The sequence below is a fragment of the Equus asinus genome, chromosome 3 (genome assembly GCF_041296235.1).
Source record: "Equus asinus isolate D_3611 breed Donkey chromosome 3, EquAss-T2T_v2, whole genome shotgun sequence".
Classification (NCBI taxonomy): Eukaryota; Metazoa; Chordata; class Mammalia; order Perissodactyla; family Equidae; genus Equus; species Equus asinus.
This window is the reverse complement of record NC_091792.1, coordinates 73,860,697-73,880,240: the sequence shown is the minus strand read 5'-3', so window position 1 is coordinate 73,880,240 and position 19,544 is coordinate 73,860,697. Positions and strand designations below refer to the sequence as shown.

Here is a 19,544-nt window from a genome sequence, read left to right as displayed (position 1 = left end):
TTTGCAAATATAGTCTCCCAATTGTTAGGTTGTCTTTCCATTTTGTTGATGGTTTCCTTTGCTGTGCAGAAGATTTTAGTTTGATGTAGTCCCATTTGTTCATTTTTTCTATTGTTTACCTTGCCCAGTCAGGTATGGTACTTGTAAATATGCTACTAAGACCAATGTCAAAGAGTATACTGCCTATGTTTTCTTCTGGAAGTTTCATCATTTTGGGTTCTTACATTCAAGTCTTTAATCCATTTTGAGTTGATTTTTGTGCATGGTGTAAGGTAGCAGCCTACTTTCATTCTTTTGCATGTGGCTGTCCAGTAGACTGTAGACTTGATCCTAAGTGTTGATTCTATCCAAAATTATTTTAAAATTTATATACTAAGACAAAAAAAATCTAAAGTTTGAAAAAGTAGAATGAAGATTGAGAAGTCACACTACCTAATTTCAATTCTTATTATAAAAGTACAGAAATAAGGTGTTGAAGTAGAAAAATGATGAGAAGATAGATAAGTAAAACAGACTCAAGAGTCAAGAAATAGACTCACACAGATAAGTTTAGTATATTTTTTTACCAACTTACCAAGAGGTAATTCATTGGAAAGAGTTGCTAAACATTCGACAGCCATATGCAGACAACAAAAGGAACCTAGAGGCATACGTCATATCTGATTAAAAAATGAACTCAAATTATATCATAAACCTAAATGTAAAGCCGAACACTATAATTCTGCTTAAAACATAGAATCTTTGTGACTTTTGGTTTGGCACAGCCTTAAAAATGTCATTACAAGCATAATCCATATAGGAAAATTTTGCTAAATTGAATTTCATCAAAGTTAAAAACGGTTCCTCTGCAAAACAGTATGTGGAAATCAAACCATGTACTAAGGATATATATTTGAAAATCATAAATCTGACAAACGACTTGTGTCCATAAGATTTGAAGAACTGTCAAAACTCAGTAATAACAACATTCCAATTAAAAATGAGCAAAATATTTGAAGACACATTTCACAAAGCACACATAAACCTAACAAATAAACTTTGAAAAGGAAAAGATGAACTGTACAATTAGTCATTAGGAAAATAAACTTACAACTAAATGAGCTACCAAAATACACATATTCAAATGAATAAAATAAGAAATTAATAACTCATATGAAATGCTGGCAAGAATGCAGACACTCAACTAACAAACTTTGCTGGTCAGAACACAAACTGTTACAGTTTGGAAAGCATTTAGTCAATTTCTTAGGAAATTTAACATACACTTAACAAATGTCTCAATGATTTTACTCCTTTTCATGAAAGAAATGAAAACTTACATTTACTTAAAAACCTGTACGTGAATGTTTATATCAGCTATGTTTCTAAATACTAATAACTGAAAACTGCTGAGTGGATAAAGAAAAATAGTACTAATACATTCAATGAAAAATTCTCAGCAATAATAAGGAACAAAGTGTTGATATAAAATTTAACATGACTCTATCCCCAAAACATTATGCTAAGGAAAAGTGCCAGACTCAAAACCTACATACAATTTAATTCAATTTACATAACATTGTGTGAAAGATAAATTGTAAGGAAAGATAAATCAGAATTGGCCATGGGCTGGAGTTAGAGGATATATTGAATATAAATTGGTATCAGGAGGGAATCTGGGGTGAGGTACAATTATGTTGTGTCTAGATTGTGAAGATGGTTACATGAGTCCATACATTTGTCTGAACTCATAGAACTGTACACCAAAAAAGTGAATTGTACTATAGATTAATAAAAAAGTAAATACATAAGAAATGTCAAAATATCATTATCTTGAAGGTAAAATAAAATAGCCAAATAATTAGAAATTGTAATCAATGAATTATTCAAGAACATACAATTTTGAAGAATTAGTAGTGAAATCATGGATATAAATTTACATGTTAAGACATCTAGAAACCCAAAATAAAATGGATCACTTTCCATGAAAATAACAATTTACAAAATTTAAAACTTTATAAAAAATGAATAAACCAACTATCATAAAGGACATGAATATTTCATTAAAATTTCAAAAGTAGCTTCCAAGCCTAATTTTTGTCTATCAAATAGAGATAATTATTTCATTTTGAAGAATAAGACATAGAACTTCAAAAATTATCTTTTGAATCTGAAACAAATTTTATAAAAATTGAGGTAACAATAGCACCAACAATGACACCCTTTGATACCCTTCCATACGTAGTAGGTATAATTATTCTAAATATGATACTAGCAACAAGAATCTAGACTCTTATGGCACAGACAAAAATAAAAAGTACATATATAACAGAAATATCAATTAATATTAGAACATTATTTTTTATTTATTACAGATATTAAGATTGTATAGAATTGTGGCAAATATTCTATATTCTCTAATAAAACTCCCTGGAATCAATTACTGATTCAGACAATTTTGGCTGCGTGAACTTGGGCAAGTCCTTGACTTCTAACTCAGTTTTCTCATCTGTGTAACCCGAGTGAAACAAATAGAACCAACAGAATTGTGTTACTGAAAACATTGAATTACTATAAGCATAGATATCTAAAGTGTTTAGACCAATGTCTGATGTAGAGCAAATACTATAGTCATATTTGTTTTTATTATTATTATTACAGCATTTCAAAAGTGAAATGTGGCAATTTATTTTTTTGTTTGTTTTTTAAAGTTTGGCACCTGGGCTAACAACTGTTGGCAATCTTTTTTTTTTTTCTGCTTTATCTCCCCAAACCCCCCCTGTACAAAGTTGTATATCTTAGTTGCAGGTCCTTCTAGTTGTGGGATGTGGGACGCTGCCTCAACGTGGCCTGATGAGTGGTGCCATGTCCGCGCCCAGGATCCGAACCCTCGGCCACCGCAGCAGAGCGCGCGAACATAACCACTTGGCCAGGGAGCCGGCCCCAAACGTGGCAATTTAAATAGATGCCAAAAAAGAGTATTGATGAAATTTGTCTCAATTTCCTGAAAGATTTATAGGATTAGATAAGACTGAAAAAATATTCTTAATATATTGGGCAAAAGCCACAACAACATTAACTTCTGTCCTCTGAAACCACTTTGCTTGTTTTATGTTCTCTTTTGATGAGTAGGTAAATCAGGTACCAAAAACAGATGTGTGTGTGCATCTGTCCCCTTCCAACAAATACATAGTGACTTTAAGATAGGGCTACAGGCTCAATATATGGTATTTACATGAGTAGGAAGATAAATGGGATGAGAAGGAATGGATCACCATAGAAGGTCGTAGTTACACAATTTTAGAATATTTGATATCATACAAATAGATTTTTATTTTTTGAAGGACCATTTGCATTTCTTTCTAAATATAGGGCTGGAAAAATTTCATGCTGCCATCCAGCAGTTTTTTTCAATATCATTTTTTTCTCATAAAGTATTTATGGTCTCCTCACCTTTTGTTACAGGATCTTCCATTAGCAGAGACCAGGTGATCTACTTTTGCAGAAGATTTATCGTCCCAAGAAGTCTCCAGACAGATGCTTTGATCTCCTTGATTATAAGACTGTATATGATGGGGTTCAGGAAGGGAGGCAAAACTGTATATGCCATAGCAATAATCAAATCTTGAGTGGAAAAAGTTTTAACAACTGGCTCTAAGGCAGCAAAGAGCCCTGTGGTAATGAAGGATATGAAGACCGTCAGCTGTGGGGAGCAGGTGGCGAAGGCTTTGGCTCAACTCTCTCCTGATGGGATTCTAAGTACTGTTGAGAAGATCTGGATATAGGAGATGATTATAAGAACAAGCATATCATCACCAAGCTTGAGCTCAGAGCCAGGGTCACAAACTCAACAAAGAAAACTTCACAGGAAATCAGGGCCCACACATGAGAGATGTCACAGAAGAACTGGTGCCTTGTATTGGATCTGAAAGGGGCTCCCAAAACATGTTGCCAGGGTGGACTGCTACATAGGAAAAGCAACTTAGCCAGGTAATGAGTGCCATCTGGTGGCATGCTCCTGATGTCATAATGGCTCTATATTGGAGGGGGTGGCAAATGGCAACATAGTAGGTCATAGTACATAACTGTGAGAAAGGCCAGTTCAGCAGATGCAAAAGCAAAGAAAAAATAGACTTGAGCCATACAGCCAAGATAAGAGATGGAGTTGCTGTGAGTCATGGAGCTGTGTATTGACTTAGGTACAGTGACTGAGATGTAAAGCAAATCCAAAAAGGAGAGGTTCTTTAGGAAGAAGTACATGGGTGTGTGAAGATACTGATCAAGAGTAATGATCATGTCAATGAGAAGGTTCCCTAACTGTGCTGCCAGATAAAGCAGGAGAAACAGTCCAGCAAGTAGTATCTGAAACTCCCAGATATCAGAAAGCCTCATAGGCAGGAATTCTGTCACTTGAGTGAGATTATCCATTGAGCAGGGAAAGTTATGTCCTGATTGTCAAAGGAAAAACACACAGTGATTAAAGATGAGACAAAAATGAACACAATATTGTATTAATACAATGTTATAAAAATACTATTCCCCTAAATAAAGTAATCGGTTAGATATCTTCTACACTGCTTAAGCAAATGGAGTGGTGGAAGATGAATTTTTCACATGGGCACATTCTAAGAGATGTATGTCTTAAGACTTTAATAGTTAAGTAATTTCCAAAGCTTTTGATTAGTACTGTATATTTACTATGCAGTACTCCTCAAAATGTGAGATCAAGATTTTTTCATCAAATAGGTGCTTGTTATAAATTTTAAGGTCCCAATGAAAATCTAATAAATAAGAATTTGTGAGATGAATCTAACAATTTACCTTCTATTCAAGTTTCTGGGTAAATTTTTAATATAAAAGTTTGGAATCAAAACGGTTACAGGTCCTGTGCAGAGTCAATTCTCTTTAGCTTTTTGTCGAATAACTTTGTTGGTAAGCGACTTTAAAATGGGGATTTATTGTTTAAGTCATAGAAAGAATATGGAATACAATTTTTAAACCCATTATAAATAGTTCTGATTTGGAAAAGAGGAAGTTTGTTTTGTGTGAATGCACAAGAAATGACAATAGTACAATAAAAACACAACAATCCTTGTGTAGCACTTTCTCTGTGACAGATTCTGTCATACGCACAGTAAATATGTTAACTCAATTAATATTCACAATGGCACAAAGGATTAAAATGTGTTACTATTATTTTTATTCTACAGAACAAGAAATTAAGAAAAAATAATGTCAATTAACTTGCCCAAGACCCCTCAAAAAGCCAGATCCTGAGTCAGCACTCAAATCAAGGTTTTCCATCTCCAGGATCAGTGTTGCTAACCTCTGCATTCTACTAATTTTCTTTAGTGGGTAATAATTTTGACCAACAAAACTTGATAAAAATGAGATTTTTTCTATATATTAATTGATGATTGTCATATCTTTACTTTTGCTCAGTGATACTGTCTGCATGTTTAAAACATATATGCTTGTCTGCATCAAAGTCATTTCTGTGTTAGATTCTCTCTACATGACTCCAAAGTGTTGTAACTCACAATTTTATGTTTTCAAATATAAGCCAACTTTGAAGTCAATTTAAAATAAGCTTAGTGATTATCCATTTTAATCAGTATTGTTTGATTATCTCATTACATTCATGATAAATAAAACACATAAATAAGTGCTATCCTTTGAGAGTAGGCAAATATGAATGAATCTTACCCTTATTTATAAGAAACGTAGGACCCCCTTTTTATGACAAATTTTGAGGATAGTCTTCTTTCCATAGGCTATAAATAATATAGTCAGTATGAAACACTTCATTGTCTCATTAAAACAAAAATTTAAAAACAATAGTGCCCTCACACAATGTCAAATAATGATCAATAAATATTTGCAAGGTAAATGAGAAAGGAGTAATATCAGTTCCCTGATTTAAAAAAAAGTAACTATGATAGCAGGTTAACATAAAAGAAAAATATAGGAAAAATGTCTGAAAAAGCAGTTCATAAACAGAAAAATTAATGATCAATTACTACTTCAAAAATATGTCCGAAAGTACTCGTTATGAAAATGCACATTAAAACCTGAATAAGGTGCTCTTGTTTCTTTCATTGCTCTAGAAAATATAATGCATATAAATCTTATCACTAAAGGCTTAATAAAGATGTGAAGGGATGAAACTCTCATTTACTGCTGTTTTTTGTGTAAGCAGTCTATGTACTTTGGAGTGTCATTTGGCAATATTTAATACAATTAAGATGTGTAAGTTTCAAGCGGCAATGTTATTTGTAACAAATATATACTTAATTTTTTACATGACATATTTAAGAATATCTCTTCTATCACGTTTAAACTCTAAATTCTAATACTTGATAATATACCTTGTTTTACACCAGAATGGAATGCTCTGTAGCAATAAAATCAAATGGAATAGCTCTACATACATCAATAAAGGAGATTGTAATATATTTTTGAATAGAAAAAGGAAGCTGCAAGCTATTACATAGAAAGTGTTTCCAATCATATCAGTTTAAACATTCAGAAGAGTATAGTATATTATTTATGGACATACATACATATAAAAATTGTAAAAATCTGCTAAACAATTTATACAGAGTACCCATTAATCAAAATGGTATGCAGGAGGGAAGAAAAGAGAATAAAGTGAAATAAAAATTGTGTCAACTATATCTGAAATATTTTAATATTTAAATCTTAGAGCAACCAGAAAAATATTAATGTGACAAAATTAAACACTGGTTATTAATCATTTGGTATACTCCTACTTTCCAGATTTGAAATATTTCTTTTAATATTGTGTATATCCATGTAAGGAAGCAAATGGAATATTTTTGTGCATTATGAATTGCACTCCACCTTTTAAATTACTTATAAAATTCAGTGGGAAGGGGCAAAACTGTCCTCTTTGGCATTATGGATCCGATAAGATACCCCATATATTAAAACCTAAGAATCCAAGAATATATTAAGATTTAACAAAAGAAGTTACTGGAGAATCAGGTGTGTGTTATATTATTTTATTATTAATTTCTGCATATTTTGTTATGTATTATAATGTAACAATGCATAGTAATTTAAGACTGAATTTTTGTGTTGTCTTTTTATTGTTAATAGAATTTAGTGAAACAAGTAACAAAGCACTCATTTATTAGTTTTTATTTAAAAAGTCACAACTACACAGCCAAGACTTGTAGATTCTCCTTAAAGCAAAATAAAAAAAACACTCACACATTCACACACACACAACCCTTTCATGCTGAATCAGCATTAGGATATATATTCTCCAAGTTAACTTTCTTGCAGTAGATGTAAAATTCTACACAACTGCCATGTGGCAGATTCCTCATGATCTATTGTCTAGTGGATGAGAAAATAAATATCCTAATTCCTTATCTCTAATAGTCAAATTTCCATACATCTGAAAGGAAAAATATATGATTTATATATAGTTACTATTTGTTTTTTTTTAAAAGCTTATTAAATCAATATTTTTCAACTGCAGGCAATTTAGAATTAAGAGCATAGATCATTTTATAGATGTATAACAATAAATGCACCATCATGATATATAAATACACATGTATACAATATACTTATTCAAAAATTAGGCATATTGGTTGATACATTTGTTTAACAAATGGATAGAAATTAACACATAAAAAATGCACAATTCCTTTGCAAACATGTACATACATCCTCAATTGTTATACATAATTTCTGAATTTTAAAAGCATTGTTTTTAACAGATAAGCATATTTATTAAATATTTATAGGGGCTGGCCCGGTGGCACAGCAGTTAAGTTCGCATGTTCTGCTTCTTGGCTGCCCAGGGTTCCCCCGTTTTGATCCTGGGTGTGGATATGGCACTGCTTGCCACCCCATGCTGTGATAGGCATCCCGCATATAAAGTAGAGGCAGATGGGCATGGATGTTAGCTCAGGGCCGGGCTTCCTCAGCAAAAAGAGGAGGATTGGCACAAGATGTTAGCTCAGAGCTAATCTTCCTCAAAAATATAAATAAATAAATATTTATAGAAGTTTCTTTTTTTGTGAGTCTGTGCATTTCAAATCCATACATCATCTGATGAATAAATAGACAGCCTTGTGGAATTCTCTCCATGTCAGGAACAAAAACGAATTTACAATCCTGTCCCGCACCTTAGATAAATGCACCTGGATACTCCCTCTCCCTGATGACAGAAGAGTGTTAGGGTTGAGGAGAGACTTCCCCAAAGACATGAGGACACACAGAGTGAGAGAGTAAAAGGGTTCTCACTTCAGTTCGATGTCTTCTCCAAGCCTGCACAAGGTCAAAATAGCAAGGATGTACTGGTTTTGTGGGGTAACTCTATGCTATAGAGTAATTTCAGGATATTATACTCCTACCCAATTTGTTCAAATTTACAATGACCTCTGAAAAGGCAAAGCTTAGCCAGGGTGTTCCTGGTAAATGGCATGGTCAGAACAAAGACCCTGGACATGTCTGTTCACCTTCGGTCATTTTCTCCCTTCTGGCTACACTGACCAAGTATGAAATTTGACTACATACGCATACCCTAAGTCCAAATCCACCTCCTCCATATGCCTCAATATTTCACTCAAAAGATTAGTAAATCAAGTTCATAAAGTTAAAACTAAGAATACCCCGTGGTCTAACATGTAATGGGATTGAAGGAGACCTGAGTCCTAGTTATGTTCTGACATAGTCAAGCTGTCCTAAATTGGGGTACCTACAGATAAACTTGAGGTTCAATTTCCCCAACTGTAAAGTGACAGTAAACAAGCTAGCTTTTGCTGCTCACCAGCTTTGAGAAAATACAAATCTGATCTACATGAGTCTCCTTCACCTATCAGTGCAGTCCTCTCTGAGTGGTCCTTACTCCTGAAGAGCCTGCCCTTATTCTGCTTATATTAGGGGACAGAGATCAGTGCTGAAGGACAAAATCCCCAAATTCTGCACCAGAGATGCTTGCTTTCCAGTCTCAGGCTGAAAGTAGACATCTTCAAAACTGATTAAAATGATAAAAAAATGAAGCAAACTGGGGTAAATTATTTGGTTTGCTTGTTTCATTGATAAAGCTCATAACGCATAAAACCAAGGGACTCATCAAATCACTTTTATCAAACATGTGTCTTGATGTTTTTTCTCACAAAGAGGTTGAAATAATTGGTTACATAAACCTCATAACAGGTGAGGAAACTCATTCTGTTTTCTGAATGAGTAAAAATCTGAGAAGTAGGATAAGAGTAATACCTTGATGAAAGAACATGCAGTTTCTCAAAATGTATTCACTTTCTGCAATAATGATGAAAAAACACTATTTCTAATGTCTTCATTGATTACTGGAAGAAACCAACTGATATAATATGCAAACCCAGTGATGGAGCAAAGCTGTTGTACAATGTATCAAGGAAAGACAGTTTTTGTTAGGTGTCCACAGGTGCTGGAGACAGAGCCCCTGGAGTCTGGAGTGGGTTGGCTTCCAGAGAGGAGCCTGGGGGATATGGGTCTCAGGTGGAAGCCAACTTTCTCCAGGTCAAATGGAATACTACCTGCTGAAACAGAAGCTCAAATACTGAGTGGCTGGTAATAAAACTCAAAGTCCCTAGGGAAATAATAAGCATGAGAGATACATAGATATTAATTAAGAAAGTGAAAAAAGTCAACAGTGAAAATAAAAATTCAAAGCATTTTTATTTTCACATTCTATAAAACAATCTTTGATAAAGTTCAAAATCTGGATATTTAATGAACTCAAAAAATAATAATTCATTGCTCGAATTCATTACCATGCCTTGTCAATGTGCCACCTGAAAATATAAGAACATATCCAATTTACTTCACAGTTAATAGCAACTTATTTCTGTATTGAACATAAACCCTCAGAAAATTATTGAGAAAATAAAGACAATCTTCATCCTTCCCATCTCCTCCAAAATCTATTGATCTGACAACCAGTAATAGAGTAAAAGGATGAATGAATAGTAGATTTAATAAAATATAACAATTTAAACAATGTTTTATTTTAAAAGTGTTCAAGGAGAAATGCATAAATAAATGAATTTTATGTATTCAATGCAAAATCTAACACAATTATATGAGATACATATTTTATTACCATTTATTTCAGATGAGGAAACAGAGGCATTTTAGATACTTTGTAAAAACTCTCATGCCATATAGAGCATAACCAAGTGACAACACTAGGCCCCAGGACTTTTCGGCCCCAGGACTAGTAAATTGTGCTGTCTCCCTGTAATAGTTATCCCTGCTATTATTGAGCATTATATTAGTCAGACATGAGAAGGATATAGTTGGTAAAATCTTTGTAAAGAGAGGGTACAATGACCTTTTGTGTGTGAAATTGTAATTTATTTGGAAAGCACAAGGTAATCACCTCTAAAATTAGAAGAAAATAGAATTATTTGGAAAAATGGGTACAACTTAAACGATATTTGGATAAACTAACAAAAGGAGAATTTTATAAAAAATACCCCAATTTTGTAAAAAACAAAATATTTAAACTATCCAAGGTTTAAACTAAAAATAACTATACAAGATCTGAAGATGAAGACATCATTAAATTCTCCTGGAGGAGACCAAAGTCAACTTAAAAACTTTGAAAAACACTATGAACTTCACAAAATGGCTATATCAACAATATATCAACATTGTGCTGGCTTGGAAAAATAAATTTGTAGTTTATGTTTTTCATGCTCAGACATGGTTAAAATACATCACAATACTTGTTTTTACAAAATTCTTCAAAATTGCTGGGTTTTGGTAGTAGTGGATTTGAAGAGTTTCATTTGTTCAGAAAAATTTGGATCATGGCAAGGTAAGTTCCCAATCCATTTTACATAAATGATGGAAAGAGTCTGAGCAAACAAGAGCTCCTGGGCAGGAAGAGGGATAGGAGAGTGGTGGCAGAAAGAAATCAACATTTAATCAAGAGCCAATGACAGGAAATGTTTCCAGGTAGGGATACAAAACTGACACTATCTTGATTTCAAGGAGTTTATATCCTAAGGAGATGATAATTTTACATTTAGCTGGAATAGTGTTAATAATTTATAGAATCATACTCCATACTATGGTAATATTTTCTATGAATATGTAAAAAATATTGGTAAAGTGAATGATACATCATCAGTCTATAATTAGAATGTGATATGAGTTTTATATTAGAAAAAATAATTAGTATAATTGTCACCTAAATGTCGTATTTATTACACCACACGAAACATTTTTCCTTGGCATAATTGGCATTCAAAGATGTTTATAATGTAATTGAATTCTAACCAGTAGCAAATATGGTGAGCATGGAAACAAACAGACCAGAGGAAGACTATAATTAAAAGAAAAAGCCAATTTATAACTCTCTTTTAATCATTTAATAATCTTATATAAAATGATACAACTTCCTGCATTGGAAGAAAAAATGGAATACATTTAAAATTCATGCAAAGTATGACCAAGCATGTAGTCTTATGATAAATTTGTATATTTTTGTAGATACTACAAGGTCTCTTCATCATGTAACTCAAATTTATATAGATCATTATAGTAAGAGAAATTTTGTTATGTTCCTCTGCACATGAGAATGATATAAAAGTTATGAATTAAACCTGAAACAACTAGAAGTGAGACAAGAGTGTATCTCATATGCCTCAGCAGGATTGATTATGGGAAAATCAGGGGCACGTTAGTTTGACTCCCACTGCACCTTAGAGATGACACCTGTTTCTGCAGCTAAGTATTCAGGAATGTGCATGGACCAGACTATGCTAGCCTTGGGTACCTAGTCATCTTGATGTTCCAGACTGTATCTAGCTTACCCTGGAATCACATTGTAGATTTTATAACTTGGGTAAAATAGACCCCTCCATGAGATTAGATCACCTCTCATTTGGACCTGCTCCCACCTTGAGTATAGGACATCCAATCTCCAGAGAGGCTGTCTTGCCTAGGAAGTTCAGGCATCGCTCTCACATGCTCCATATTGTCTACCACAGGTCTGTGATAACTTTTGATGGGGATTGTGTGGTTCAGAAGATTGAAGCTGGCTCTGTCCTGGACAATATTGCTGATATCTCTGATCTGTGCACTAGATTGTGTAGACTCCCTTGGTACAAAGAGAGTAAGTGATGTACTCTGGGAAGGCCTGTGTTCATCAAACCATCAATCAAATCTTTTGACAATAAATGCTTTATGAAGCACTTTATACCATGTGAAGGCGTAGAGAATGACATAGATGGATGGATAGATAGATAGATAGATAGATAGATAGATAGATAGATAGATAGATAAAGTAGACCATCAGAAGTAAACAAGCATCTATAGAGAAGTGAGATGAAGAACCCAGACTACATAATGTGTAGCCATCAGCTACTATATCATACTCTGATGATATTCTTTTCCCACTCTTTTATTTTCAACTGTCCGAATCTTTCTCATTTGGGTTTGTCTCCTCTATACAGAAGATAACAGGGTTTTCATTTATCACCTAATTTAAGAAAAGCTAAGTCTCCTGTTTACAGTATCTTTGGATTTACAAAATAATTGAGCAGAAAGTGCAGAGTTCTTACAGACCCCTTCTCCCTCACGAACAGTTTCTCCTAATGTTAACATGTTTAATTGGTGTGGTAAATTTAACTAATACAATAGTTTACATTAGGGTTTACTTTTTGTGTTGTACAGTACTGTGAATTTGAGAAACGCATAATGTCATGTATCCACTTTATAGTATCATACAAAATCACTTCAATGCCCTAAAATTCCCTTATCTTCCACCTATACATTCTTTCCCATTTCACACTGAGCCCTTGGTAAGCAGTGATTATTTTACTGTATTGATAATCTTTCCTTTTACAAAATATCATCTAGTAGTGTTAACAAAGTTCTCTGAAATACAGGAATTCCGTTAGGAAGGCTTTATTGCTCATACAGTTTGCAAACTTGGGACACTGTAGCCAGCAGCAGCAAACTGAAAGTCAGCTCTGAAGGAACAAAAAAGGGGCTGCCTTTATAGAAAAAGTTACCGCTCAGGTTGCCAGTTCCCACCAAGGTCCCCACTCAGGTCTGCTTTTGCAAATGAGGGATGCAAGCCCGCTAAGTCCTGATTGGTTGGTGAAGGTCAAAGTTTCATTGGCTAGGACTTTTGTAAAATCAGGGACTTAGCAGAGTCAAAAGCTTAATGGTGAATTCCATGGTCTTTCCAGAAACAGTGTATGTGACTGCATTTGGTCCCATTATGGCCACTTGACGCTATTGTCTTTAGGTCCCTGTTAGCCACACAGAGTTCATCCTGTCCTCAGAGAGATTTTTTATTTAATTGTATTCCACAGTAGGAATCATACGCTATGTGGCCCTTTTAGAGTGGCTTCTTTAACTTAGCAATATGCATTTAAGTTCTCTCCAAGTATTTTCATGGCTCAATCTCTCTCTTTTTTTTTAAATCACTAAATAATATTCTGTTGTAAGAATGTACAACTAATTGCTTACCTATTCACTTATTTTTTTTATTGTTATGATAGATTACAAGCTTGTGAGATTTCAGTTGTACATTTTTGTTAGTCATGTTGTGGGTACACCACTTCCCACTTTGTGCCCTGCCCCCACCCCCCCTTTTCCCTGGTAACCACCGATCAGATCTCCTTGTCAATATACTAACTTCCACCTATGACTGGAGTCATATAGAGTTCGTCTTTCTCTGGCTGGCTTATTTTGCTTAACATAATACCCTCGAGGTCCATCCATGTTGCTACGAAGGGGCCAATTTTGTCTTTTTTTATGGCTGAGTAGTATTCCATTGTGTATATATACCATATCTTCTTTATCCAATCATCAGTTTCTGGGCATGTAGGTTGGTTCCACGTCTTGGCTATTGTAAATAATGCTGTGATGAACATAGGGGTGCGAGGGACTCTTGGGATTTCTGATTTCAGGTTCTTAGGATAGATGCCCAGTAATGGGATGGCTGGGTCATAGGGTATTTCTATTTTTAACTTTTTGAGAGATCTCCATACCGTTTTCCATAGTGGCTGTACCAGTTTGCATTCCCACCAACAGTGTATGGGGGTTCCTTTTTCTCCACAACCTCTCCAACATTTGTCGCTCTTGGTTTTGGATGTTTTTGCCAATCTAACAGGTGTAAGGTGATATCTTAGTATAGCTTTGATTTGCATTTCCCTGATGATTAGCGATGATGAACATCTTTTCATGTGTCTATTGGCCATATTCATATCTTCTTTTGAGAAATGTCTGTTCGTGTCCTCTGCCCATTTTTTGACCGGGTTGTTTGTTTTTTTGTTGTTAAGCCGTATGAGTTCTTTGTATATTATGGAGATTAACCCTTTGTCAGATAAGTGGCTTGTAAATATTTTTTCCCAATTAGTGAGCTGTTTTTTTGTTTCAATCCTGTTTTCCCTTGTCTTAAAGAAGCTCTTTAGTCTGATGAAGTCCCATTTGTTTATTCTTTCTATTGTTTCCCTCAAATGAGGAGTTATAGTGTCCAAAAAGATTCTTTTGAAACTGATGTCAAAGAGTGTACTGCCTATATTCTCTTCCAGAAGACTTATTGTTTCAGGCCTAATCTTTAGGTCTTTGATCCATTTTGAGTTTATTTTGGTGTGTGGTGAAAAAGAATGGTCAATTTTCATTATTTTACATGTGGCTTTCCAGTTTTCCCAGCACCATTTGTTGAAGAGACTTTCTTTTCTCCATTGTAGGCCCTCTACTCCTTTGTCGAAGATAAGCTGTCCATAGATGTGTGGTTTTATCTCTGGGCTTTCAATTCTGTCCCATTGATCTGTAAACCTGTTTTTGTACCAGTACCATGCTGTTTTGATTACTGTAGCTTTGTAGTATGTTTTCAAATCGGGGATTGTGATTCCGCCAGCTTTGTTTTTCTTGCTCAGGATTGCTTTAGCGATTCACGGTCTTTTGTTGCCCCATTTGAATTTTAGGATTCTTTGTTCAATTTCTGTGAAGAATGTTCTTGGGATTCTGATTGGGATAGCATTGAATCTGTAGATTGCTTTAGGTAGTATGGACATTTTAACTATGTTTATTCTTCCAATCCATGTGCATGGAATGTCTTTCCATCTCTTTATGTCGTCGTCAATTTCTTTCAAGAAAGTCTTGTAGTTTTCATTGTATAGATCCTTCACTTCCTTGGTTAAGTTTATCCCAAGGTATTTTATTCTTTTCTTTGTGATTGTGAATGGGATTGAGTTCTTGAGTTTTTATCTGTTGGTTCATTGTTAGTGTATAGAAATGCTACTGATTTATGTATGTTGATTTTGTACCCTGCTACTTTGCTGTAGTTGTTGATTATTTCTAATAGTTTTTCTATGGATTCTTTGGGGTTTTCTATATATAAGATCATGTCGTCTGCAAACAGCAAGAGTTTTACTTCTTCATTACCTATTTGGATTCCTTTTATTTCTTTTTCCTGCTGAATTGCTCTGGCCAACGCCTCCAGTACTATGTTGAATAGGAGTGGTGAAAGTGGGCACCCTTGTCTTGTTCCTGTCCTCAGAGGGATGGCTTTCAGTTTTTGTCCATTGAGTATGATGTTGGCTGTGGGTCTGTCATATATGGCCTTTATTATGTTGAGGTACTTTCCTTCTATACCCATTTTATTGAGGGTTTTTATCATAAATGGGTGTTGGATCTTGTCGAATGCTTTCTCTGCATCTATTGAGATGATCATGTGGTTTTTGTTCTTCATTTTGTTGATGTAGTGTATCACGTTGATTGATTTGCAGATGTTGAACCATCCCTGTGTCCCTGGTATAAATCCCCCTTGATCATGGTGTATAATCTTTTTGATGTATTGCTGTATTCAGTTTGCCAAAATCTTGTTGAGGTTTTTGCATCTATGTTCATCAGTGATATCGGCCTGTAGTTCTTCTTTGCGTTGTCCTTGTCAGGTTTGGGGATCAGAGTGATGTTGGCTTCATAGAATGTGTTAGGGAGTACTCTATCTTTCTCAATTTTCTGGAACAGTTTGAGAAGGATAGGTATTAAGTCTTCTTTGAATGTTTGGTAGAATTCTCCAGAGAAGCCGTCTGATCCTGGACTCTTATTTTTGGGGAGGTTTTTAATTACCATTTCTAATTCCTTACTTGTGATTGGCCTATTCAGATTCTCCATTTCTTCCTGATTCAGTTTGGGGAGATTATATGAGTCTAGGAATTTGTCCATTTCTTCCAGGTTGTTCAATTTGTTGGTGTATAGTTTTTCATAGTATTCTCTTATGATCCCTTGTATTTCATTGGTATCTGTTGTGATTTCTCCTGTCTCATTCCTAATTTTATTTATTTGCGATTTCTCTCTACTTTTCTTGGTGAGTCTGGCTAAAGGTTTGTCGATTTTGTTAATTTTTTTCAAAGAACCAACTCTTTGTTTCATTGATCCTTTCTATTGTCTTTTTTGTTTCAATATCATTTATTTCTGCTCTTATTTTTATTATTTCCCTCCTTCTACTGACTCTGGGCTTTGTTTGTTCTTCTTTTTCTAGTTCTGTTAGGTGTCATTTGAGGTTGCTTATGAGAGCTTTTTCTTGTTTAGTGAGGTGAGCCTGTATTGCAATGAATTTCCCTCTTAGGACTGCTTTTGCTGCATCCCAAATGATTTGGTATGTCTTGTTCTCATTTTCATTTGTCTCCAGATAATATTTGATTTCTTCTTTAATTTCTTCAATGATCCATTGTTTGTTCAGAAGTGTGTTGTTTACTCTCCACATTTTTGCACCTTTCTCTGCTTTTTTCTTGTAGTTGATTTCTAGTTTCATAACATTATGATCAGAAAAGATGCTTGATATTATTTCAACTCTCTTGTATTTATTGATGTTTGCTTTGTTTCCCAAAATATCGTCAATCCTTGAGAATGTTCCATGTGTACTTGAGAAGAATGTGTATCCTGCTGTTTTTGGATGAAGTGTTCTATATATATCTATTAAGTCCATCTCGTCTAATTTTTCATTTAATTCTGTAATTTCCCTGTTGATTTTCTGTCTGGATGATCTATCTATTGGTGTTAATGGTGTGTTGAGGTCCCCTACTATTATTGTATTGTTGTTGATGTCTTCTTTTAGTTCAGTTAAGAGTTGCTTTACAAATTTTGGTGCTCCTGTGTTGGGTGCGTATATATTTATAAGTGTTATGTCTTCTTGGTGGAGAGTCCCTTTTATCATTATATACTGTCCCTCTTTGTCTTTCTTTATCTGTTTTGCTTTGAAGTCTACCTTGTCTGATATTAGTATAGAGACACCTGCTTTCTTTTGTTCATTATTAGCTTGGAGTATTGTCTTCCATCCCTTCACTCTGAGTCTGTGTTTGTCTTTGGGGCTGAGGTGTGTTTCCTGGAGGTAGCATATTGTTGGGTCTTGTTCTTTGATCCAACCTGCTACTCTGTGTCTTTTGATTGGGGAGTTCAATCCATTTACATTTAGAGTGATTATTGAGATGTGGGGGCCTACCACTACCATTTTATGTCTTTTTTTCTGGTTTTCTTCAATTTCCTTTGTTTCTAGTCCCATGGTTTAATCTGCTCTGATGAAGAGCTGCTACTCTCTGTTGTTGTCCTTCAACTTATCTCCTCTACTCTTGGTTTTGTAGCCCCTTTCCTTTTTTTGATTTTTCAGGAATGAGGGTTTTCCTGAGGATTTCCTGAAGAGGAGGTTTTGTGGCAATGAACTCCCTTAATTTTTGTTTATCTGGGAAAGTTTTTATTTCTCCATCGCATTTGAAGCATATTTTCGCTGTGTAGAGAATTCTCGGCTGTAGGTTTTTGTCCTTCAGATTTTTAAATATATCATTCCACTCTCTTCTAGCCTGTAAAGTTTCTGCTGAGAAATCTGCTGATAGCCTGATGGGGGTTCCTTTGTAGGTTAGTTTCTTTTGCCTGGCTGTCCTTAGTATTTTCTCCTTGTCGTTGACTTTTGCTAGCTTCACTACTATATGTGGTGGGGTTGGTCTTCTTGCATTGATAAAGTTTGGAGATCTATTGGCTTCTGTCACCTGAAGATCCATCTCTCTCACCAGATTTGGGAAGTTTTCAGCCATTATTTCTTTCAATAAGCTTTCTGCCCCTTTCTCCTTCCCTTCTCCCTCTAGTATACCTATAATCCTTACGTTGCATCTCCTAATTGTGTCTGATAATTCTCAGAGAGTTTCTTCATTTCTTTTTAGTCTTACTTCTCTCTCCTCCTCTGCCTGCAGCATTTCTATATTGCCATCTTCCAAATTGCTAATTGTTTCCTCCATATTATTGGCCCTACTGTTCAGTGCATCTAGATTTTTCTTAATCTCCTCTATTGTGTTCTTCATTTCCAGTATTTCTGTTTGGTTCTTCTTTATTGTATCAAACTCTTTTGTGACATAGCTCCTGAACTCGTTTTGTTGTCTATCTGAATTCTCTCTTAACTCATTGAGTATTTTAATGATGGCTGTTTTGAAGTCATCATCGTTTAGGTTATATATCTCATTTTCTTTGGGATTGTTTTGTGTGTATTGGTTATTTTCCTTCTGTTCTGGAGATTTAATGTATTTTTTCATATTGCTTGATGTTGTTGATTTGTGCCTCTGCATAGAGATAGAGTTTAGTTGCTCCTTCCACTTGTTTCTGCTGCTGTGGTGGGGGGGCAGCTGTTTATACTGCACCAACCAGGAACCCTATCCACAGTTGCTAACTGGGCCTGGGCCCCTCCTCGTAGTCACAGTGGTCCTTTGCATTCCCTCTTCTGTCATGGGGGCTGTCACAGGGGGCTTCAGGCTGCTGGTGCCTACTGTTGCAGCCCACCTAGACATGCTCCCTCCTTGGGGTCTGCAACGGTGTTATGGGCTTTTCCAGCGGCCAGGGGTAGGATCACTTATATTTCCCACTCCATCACTGTCAGCACCCACAAAATCTCACTTGTCCACTATGGGTTGCAGCAGAGCTATTGGCATTTTCTACAGTCTGTGGTTAGCTCACCTAGCTATGCTACTTTTGTCCCAGGGTCTTCCAGCCTTGTGGCTGCCGGATGGGTGCTCTCTACTAGTGCTGTGCAGAGGCTTTCCCTGAGGCTGCTGTGAGCCTGTAGGGTTTCCCCCTAGGCTACGGAGCTGGGTCGCTGGAACTCCACCCAGCCCCAGTCCTGTTCCCCAGGAACTCGGGGAGCCCTTTCCCTGTCTGGGGGATAGCCGGAGATCCTGATTTCAGTGGTAGCTGGTCAGCTGCTGCACTGCCTGATATTCTCCTCTCCAGGACCCTCCAGGTGTTGTGGATGCTGGGCATGGCCCCTCTGCTAATAGCAGACAGAGAGTTTTGTCTGCTGCCTGGGCAGAACTCTGGAGATTCCCCTCCAGGCCACAGGGCCTGCCTCTGGAACTCCCCCCAGCCCCAGTCCTCTCCGAGATCTCCAGCAATCCCTTGCCCCACGGGGCGGGCAACGGCAGCTGGGGGTCACCTCACCCTCTGGGATTCTCTCCGGGACTTTCCTGGAGTTGTGAATGCTGGGCGTGGCCCCTCCGCTAATGGCAGACAGAGAGTTTTGTCTGCTGCCCGGG

At 35.7% G+C, this 19,544-nt stretch overlaps 1 pseudogene; it reads right to left on the bottom strand.

The window, feature by feature from the left end:
• Nucleotides 1-3,472: 3,472 nt before the first annotated feature.
• On the bottom strand, nt 3,473-4,407 carry LOC106824880 (olfactory receptor 14I1-like; annotated as a pseudogene).
• Nucleotides 4,408-19,544: the final 15,137 nt, after the last annotated feature.